Raw genomic sequence first — 8,618 nt, 5'->3', positions numbered from 1 at the left:
CTGCCTGTCTAGTGAGACGCGGAAGGGCGTGGTGGGCACAACTAAGAAATATGAAAAGAGAGAGGGGGAAAAAAAGGTGAGTTCCACTTGCTCCTCCATAGCCGTATTTTTGGAGGAAAGTACTGTTTCAAGCTCATTTTAATATATCTGGCCTGCGACTGAGACAATACATTCGGGGAAATGCAATAGACACCCCATTCTCATTTTTTTTCAGAACTTGGCAGAGGCTGAAGGCCCTGTAAGGGAGAAACCGATTCTACGGGACCCGAAGTGAGGCAGCCTGAGTTAGGGTGTACAAACGCTGATCTGTGTACCCCTGAAGCAGGGCCTTTAGCGGTTACTTCGGCTCTGGAAACTGGCCCGTATTTGAGGAACTGATGGCTCAAATCTTAGCGCATAGGTAGTTAAATACACAAAGAAGACCTGTCATGGGAGAGTTGAGTGCGCGGGGCGAGCGAAGTCTTCGGGAGGCGACAGCTGCAGAAGCGGCATTCGTTGGAATATGCAATTAGGAGGCCCACTCCAGTCCCACACGCTATCCTGTTGACGGACAGTACTGCACACCCCCAACTCTTGTCCCTGGGCTGCCGATCCATTCTCAAACGTCAGCGGTCCCATCAGGATGTTCTCTTTTTTCTGGGATGTAATTCATTTAGGGGAGGACACATGGACTCAAGTTAAATACGGGCAATGTTGCGTATTTAACTAGATCACCTCTCCTCACCCGCACGTAAACTTGGGAAGAACAGAGACAGAGCAGTATCTATTTTATCCGTTGTTGTATCCCTGTCGCCTAGCAGTGCGCATTTCCCGAATGAATGAATGAATGAAGTAGAGAAAATTTTGCTAGAATCATTTTGCCCCCTTCGGAGTTCAGTCCTTAGGCATTCCACCTTTCCCAGCCTGAAGAAGATTCTCTGAAGAAATGGGAATAAAATGGAAGTGAAGCATTGTACCAACTGTTTATTGAGCGCCTACTATGCAATATGGTATAGGATAAAGAGCAAAAACAGACACTTTTGGGGGCGTTGGGGAGGAGAATATTAAGTAATGATATTAATGAGGACATAATTATCCACTGAGAGAAGTGTAGTAAGGAAGGGAATACTATTCTATGATAGGGTATAATAAAAGATCCTTGATGCGGGGAGGAGCAACATACCGATGGTTAACTGATGTGAAGAATCAGAAATTGGCAAAAAGGTGGGATGGTGGAGTGGAACAGCGATCAAGAGACAAAGGCACTGAAGAGGAACCATCGATTTTAACAGGATCCGGTGCATCAGAGACTAAACCGAACCTATTCCTACTCTTTTCTTCTTGCTTCAGAAATGACTTATGTTGTCTTTAACCTCCTCCCTCCCTCCAACTTGACATTGTTTTGGATTTTGGATGTCTCAGCTTTCCTTTTCTTAAAAACCTGACACTGCTGTTGAACATTAAGCACCTTTTCTATGTCATAATCCTTTTTTCCCAAACTGAGCTCTTTGATTTTGTTTCTTTTGTCTCGTTTAAGATGAAAGTTACTGGTTCTTAATGATACTAACATAATTACTTATTTGCCTTGTCCATGTACACATATATACACACATACATATATGTAAAACAGTAATAACAATATTGCTAAATAAGACTGCTGAATGAAGCTTGTTTCTTTTTTCTTCAAAAATACTCTTTTAAATCAACTGGACATAATTCTCTTTGGTTATATATGGATGTACCATGGTTTATTCAACCAGGCCCCTATGGATAGATATACACACTATTTCCAGCCTTTTGCTATTACAAAAAGTTCCCTGTGCATACACAATATGCTTTTGCTAATCGACCGTTAGCACAGAGTCCTACAAATGGGATTGCTAGGTTAGAGGGTAAAAGAACATGTTATTTTGTTTAATATTGTCAAATTCACCATCATAGGCATTATACAATTTTGTATTCACATTTGTGAAGTATGAGAGTTCCTGTTTCCCCATGGCCTCTCTAATGGAGTCGATTTTGGCTAATTTGATAGGTGGCAAATGGTGTCTCATTACAGTTTTGCATTTATCTTTTTATGAGTAAGGTGGAGCATCTTTTCAGATGATGTGTACATACAGTGAAGTATGATGAGTTTTAAGGAATGTTGGAGATCTACAGCTATGAAATGAAGGGAAACAAGCAAGGCCCAAAAGAATGTGTACAGTATGCTCCTTTTTGTGTAAGGTGGAGGGAGGTCAGAAATACATACACAAATAGACACTTGCTTATATTTTCAAAAATAAACAATGGAAAGGTAAACCAAACTCTAATAAAAATGGTAACCAATAGAGGGAGAGCAAGGCCTATTTCCTATCAGATAACCTTTTTAAAAAAATTTGGAAACTTTTTACATATTAGCCCAATATAAAACAGGTTGAACTCTTTTAACGACTTTTATTGGGCTTTTTGCTTTGTGTTTTTATTTGTTTAAATTATAATCGGTCTCTTCCCTTAATGCTCTAGATTCTGAGTCATCCCTTAATGCTTGGAATCTGAGTCATCAGAAATGTTATCCCCACTCCCAGGTTATAAAGGATTTCACTCATTTAATTTTTCTAGTACTGGGTGGTTTTTCTTTTTTTTAAAAAAAATATGTCTCTGATCCATTTGCAATTTATTCAGTGTAGAATAAAGAATGGAATTTTCTCTTTTTCCATATGGCCATCCAACCTTAGACATTTTCATTTTCTCTCGCTTCAGCAGACTCCCACACCTACCTCTAAAAGTAGCAAAACTCTACTACTGAAAGCCCCATGGAGTACAGATGGTCCCCAATTTGATTGTTCAACTTCAGGTTTTTTGATTTTATGATGGTATGGAATGCATATGCATTTGGTAGAAATCATTCTTTGAATTTTCAATTTTGATCTTTCCTGGGGCTAGCAATATGCCGTGCGATACTCTCATGATGCTGGACAGTGGCAGCGAGCTGCAGCTCCCAGTCAGCCACATGATGACAAGAGTAAACAACCCATACACTTACTATCATCCTTACTCCTACAACTGTGCTGTTTTTTTTTTTTAATGTTTATTTTTGAGAGAGAGGGTGAGCAGGGGAGGAGAAGAGGGAGAGGGGGACTGAAGATCTGAAGTGAACTCTGCACTGACAGCAGCAAGCCTGATGTTGGGCTCGAACTCAGAAACTGTGAGAGCATGACCTGAACTAAGTCAGATGCTCAACCGACTGAGCGACCCTGGTGGCCCACACCCATTCTGTTTTTCACTTTCAGTACAATATACAATAAGTTACATGGGATAATTTACTATAATTTTTTATAAAAAAGGCTTTGTGTTAGATTATTTTGGCCAACCATAAGCTAATGTAAATGCCCTAAGCCTGCTTACAGTAGGGTAGGCTAAACTGTGATGTTCAGTAAGGTGTATTAAATGTGTTTTTGACTTAATATTTTCAACTTAAGAGTTTACCATAATTTAACCTCATTGTAAGTTGAGGAAAATCTGTACATTGGGTAAAGGGGACATCATCTTTATTAAAACATTAGACTTTGCTTTTGGTTAGTGCCACCACACGGCACACATGATTTTCTTTATCCATTACATCACTTAGCTCTCTCTTCTGTGAAATCAAGTGTCTGCTGAAGTACCTCCCTGAACCTGCTTACTATATTCTCGCTTGGAAAAAGGGTGACTTGTGTAGCTTCTCAAATCAGATCCAGAGCTTTTCTCTGAAAAGCCCAAATGATTATCCTTGAAATCACTGCCTCTGAGGCCTGGCACATTGCACAGACACAATTCCACCTATTAATAAAACAGAACCACTTGAGGAAACATCTGTCTTAAATTTGAACTTGACCTAGGTAGAAAATAATACCATGCTCTCATAGCCGAACTCTGAGATGACGGACAAGAAATGTCAAACAGGGATGCCTGGGTGGCTCAGTTGGTTAAGCGTCTGACTCTTGATTTCAGCTCAGGTCATGATCTCATGGTTCGTGAGTTTGAGCGCTGTGTCAGCTCTGCACTCTGTGCTAACAGTGTAGAGCCTGCTTGGTTTTCTCTCTCTCTCTCTCTCTCTCTCTCTCTCTCAAAATGTATAACCTTAAAAAAAATGTCAAACATAGAGTAATAGCCTTCTGAGACTTGTGAGTGAAAGAAACCAACACAAATTTCTCTTTAGGAAATAATTTGTGTTCTGGAGCAAGAACCTTTTTTTTTTTAAGGTAGGTAAAATGAAATGGAAAAGGTAATGATGGATATACCAAAATGACTAAATGACTACATAAAAAGTGTAAGTATCTAAAGACTTAGGAATTTTTTGGTCTTTTACAAAGCTAAATAATGGGAAGCTTATAGTGCTTTCAATCATAGTACGTACTTGATTAGATAAATTATTGTGTACCAATTACCAATTGTCAATATACTTATTGATTTGGAAGATATTCAGGATATAATCTGAGAAAAAGCAAGACAAAATTGTCTGTATAATATGATTGCTGTTCTTCATATGCATACATGCAACAAAAAAAAAGGAAAGATATTAACAGTGGTTATTTCTCAGTGGCAACATTGCAGTGACTTTTGCATTCTTCTCTGTGCTTTTCTGCTATCATCATCTGAATTGTTTTATAATGAGTATATTATAGGTTGAATTCTTTTCCCTCAAAATATATGTTGAAGTCCTAACCCTCAGCTTCTCAAAGTGTGACCCTATTGGCAGATGTACTTAGTTAAGATGAAACCATACTAGAATAATGTGGGTCCTTAATCTAATATAACTAGTATCTTACTAAGAAGAGGAGACACAGCTATGTGAGGCGAGAACACCATGTGATGGTGGAGAAAGAGATTGAAGTATTGTGTCTAAGAACCACCAAGGATTGATGCCCACCCACCGGAAGCTAGGAAGAGGCCAGGTGAAATCAACACCTTGATTTCAGACCTCTAGTGTCTAGAAATGTGAGAGAATAAATTTCTGTTGTTTTAAGCCACTTGTTTTGTGATATTTCATTACAGTAGCCCCGGGAAACTAATATACATGTGTTACTTGATAATCATTAAGGTTATTTCCATTTTGAAAATTAAATGGAGTTATAATCAATATGAAGGGAGATGATCCGTGAAGGCACAAAGTTGACTTCTCACAAAACGCTTCCTGTTGGTTATGAGGAGCAACTCTAGAGCCCTCTAGAGCAACTCTAGAGCTGCTCCTGACAACTTATTTGCATGCCTTACCTTTCCTCCTCTAGTTCTAAATCTCTCAAGAAGTCAGGGACTAGGTTCATGTTTACTTCCACAAAGTGTAGCCCACAACTTTGAATCAAGTTCTCAATGAATGCTTTTTAATTTTTTTTTTCAACGTTTATTTATTTTTTGGGACAGAAAGAGACAGAGCATGAATGAGGGAGGGGCAGAGAGAGAGGGAGACACAGAATCGGAAACAGGCTCCAGGCTCTGAGCCATCAGCCCAGAGCCTGACGCGGGGCTCGAACTCACGGACCACGAGATCGTGACCTGGCTGAAGTCGGACGCTTAACTGACTGCGCCACCCAGGCGCCCCAATGAATGCTTTTTAAATGGATGGATGGATGGATGGATGAGGAATTCCTCTTAGCAAGAAAAGCTTTCAGCCACCACTCTTACAGAGTAGGGTGAACAAACTAACAAATGAAAGCAAGAAAAGGCCTTGAGGTGAAAATTAAAAGACTTTAGACTTGGAGTGAGAAGAAGGCAGGCGAACCTGAAGCTCTACATACCTATGTGCATAGACTCCAGATCCCTAGCTCTGTGGAATGTTAAAAAGCAGATCCCCATTTGATAATGAATGTGGGGATTTAAACCAGTGTCCTTGCCATGGGATCTCTAGGGGTCTTTAATACACCGTGGTACTGAATTGTTGTTGTTGTTGTTTTCTGTCATTTCAAAGCACTTGGTTTGCAGAATTAGCCTTGGTGCACTCTGCCCCATGTTCAACTAAACCTGTTGAGAATACCCTTCAAGGCTGATCTTCTCATTTTCCTGTCCCTGCACCCACACTGTGTCTCCAAGCTTTAGTCAAATGTTTTTATGGTCCCTCATATTGAAGAAATTTGGACATGATTGTAGATCATGTATTTTTTAAAATTATTGTTCAAAGAAAGAAGATAGAATGAGTATGAGGGAAGTATCTTTTGAAATCACCAAAGGTCTTTCAAAGACAGACATTCCATCAATCTAAAATGTCACTGGCAATGCTTGCTTGACCCTTGGAGTAAGCAGACAAGGAGAGGTTTATGTCAGAATAAGGCAGGCATAGTGTGTTGTTTGGGCCTTCCAAGAAGCAGGCACAAAGACATGAATAGATGTGCAAGAGATTTGCTGGGGGCAATGTTTGTGAAGGGTAAAAGAGGAAGCAGGAATAAGGGGACAGCTTTACATCATGATGCATGTCTCATACCTGCGGGGAGAGGGAGGAAGGGTTGGGTAGGACGAATCAATAACTACAGCGCAGTTCTAAGAAATTTTGGCCTGGCTGAGAGGATATTCCTCATATACAGTCATATGTGAAAGAAATCCTATACCCCATAGGAACAGAACAACAGTTGTAACCCTAAGCCATTAGCTGATAGTGGTCCACAATGCAAATACCATGGTGGATCTGGAGGGCAAGCAGCTGGGACTATCCACCTTTATGCAGGAAAGCAGAGGGGTGAATGTTTATGACCCTACAGGGGAATGAAGTCAGATGACCAGGGTTTGAATTCCAGGTCTAGCATTTAATTCTGGGAAGTTATCTAACTTGTCTGAGCCCCCAAATTCCTCATTTGCAAAATGGAAATTATTAAAGTATCCACCTCAGAAAGTTGTGATGAGAATAACATGACTCTAAAATTCTTAGCATTTTTTCCTGGTCCAATGAAGACCTCAGTAAATGTTAACTATTATTATTACAGGTACTTAGAGCTGGCGCAAAGTCATAAGTCTCAGCCCTCAGGGAATTCTGACATCTGGATGAAATGCTGAGAGGTGGGAGAAAGTCTTTACCCTGTGTGTCATACTGTGTATGGAACTCTTCTCCAGAATCTTTGGAATGTGATCCTTTTTCCCTGCTTCTCAGAACAAAGGCTCTCTGAAGAACTTCACTTCCAAATGCTTAATATAAGAGAAAAGGAACCGGTCCCATTTCCCTGCTATATTGAGAGGACTGGTGTGGGGATTCCCCCATCACACACACACACACACACACACACACACACCCCACGTTGGCAAGTTTCCCTTGATGAGTTTAGCGTATTTATCTTTGTATCTTGTGTACCTCTTAGGGAGGTCAGTAATGCTGTAAACAGAGGAGAGCTCCTGGTTCAGTCATGCAATTTACAGAATATTGAAAAGGTCATGGCAGTAAAGTACATCACTCTAATTCACAGAATATATGAGGCATTTAAACCCTAATGCCTTGACTTTTGGTTAGAATTTATGGATGAGAAGAATGAACTACCTCAGTACATTTTTATAGCCAAAATTAAAACAGGGGTGGATTCACTTAACCCCTGCCAGCAGCCTTAAATTCATTGAACTACCTTCTGTGTTCAGAGAATTCTGTCTCTATGGAACTCAATATTTTGGGAAGGAGTTATTTCCTTGGCACCTCCCCTGAAGAAAAAGGAGAGACAAGACATGGGTGATAATAGAACCAGCTGCTGAGACATCCTCACACATTTGAGACCGGGCTGATGGTGAAGGGAGTGCTGATGGTTTCTCAAGGATATTGGGTACCTGACCCCCTGGGTCAGTGTTGTTGACCGGCTCTAATGCATAACTTGTCCTTCCATTGACCATGTAGCAGGAACAGGCCTACACAGATTCTGTTCCTCTGCACCACACCAAGCAGAAGTGGTTGTTAACTAAAGATAGTGGCTTCACAGCTCAGGAGGAGAGTGGACGGAGAGAAACATGAAGCTATGTGGATATTTCACATCCAGAAGAGAGTCCTGAATTCTGCATGAAGGAATTCTGCATGAAGCAGCTAATCAGGCCTGATTTGGAAATACTGCCAGGAAATGTTTCTATGAAGAATTACCTAGGAAAGAGCTTATTCACCTGCACAACCTTATTACTAAAGTTATCAGGTGTTGCTGTGTAACCTCTTGAAAACCTTGGATTATTCTGCCACCTGAGAGGCACCATCAAGGGAGAAGGCAGAAGGAACTAGCATTTATTATAATTAATCCTCACAGCAGCCCTATGGAACTAGGTATTATCCCTATCTCCAGATGAGAAGACTGAGGTTGAGAAAGGTTAAGAAAATTGCACGAGATTCTAAGCTGTTAATTGGCAGAGCTGAGATCCAATCTGAATCTGCCTGCCTCCAAAATCCATGCCCAGTCTAACACACACCCACAAAACTGATTGCAATAACTTCCCCATGGGGAACACCTGCAAACCTGGGAGCAGCCCTGATTCTAAAGTGACCACCTTTTGATTGGAGTGGCAACTGAAAACCTGTCTCTCTAAGTATGTCTCCCTTGCTAATCTCCGTAATTTCCTGTAAGCTGCTGGTTACTTTGGCTTTAGTTCTGGTTTTCTTTTAAGATGCAAATTATCCAGAGAGATGAGACACTTCCTGTGAATAAATCTTTCAGATACTTTTATTTTCTGAA

Source organism: Acinonyx jubatus, chromosome B3, assembly GCF_027475565.1.
Source record: "Acinonyx jubatus isolate Ajub_Pintada_27869175 chromosome B3, VMU_Ajub_asm_v1.0, whole genome shotgun sequence".
Lineage (NCBI taxonomy): Eukaryota > Metazoa > Chordata > Mammalia > Carnivora > Felidae > Acinonyx > Acinonyx jubatus.
The sequence above is the reverse complement of the archived record's forward strand: the minus strand, read 5'-3'. Positions refer to the sequence as shown.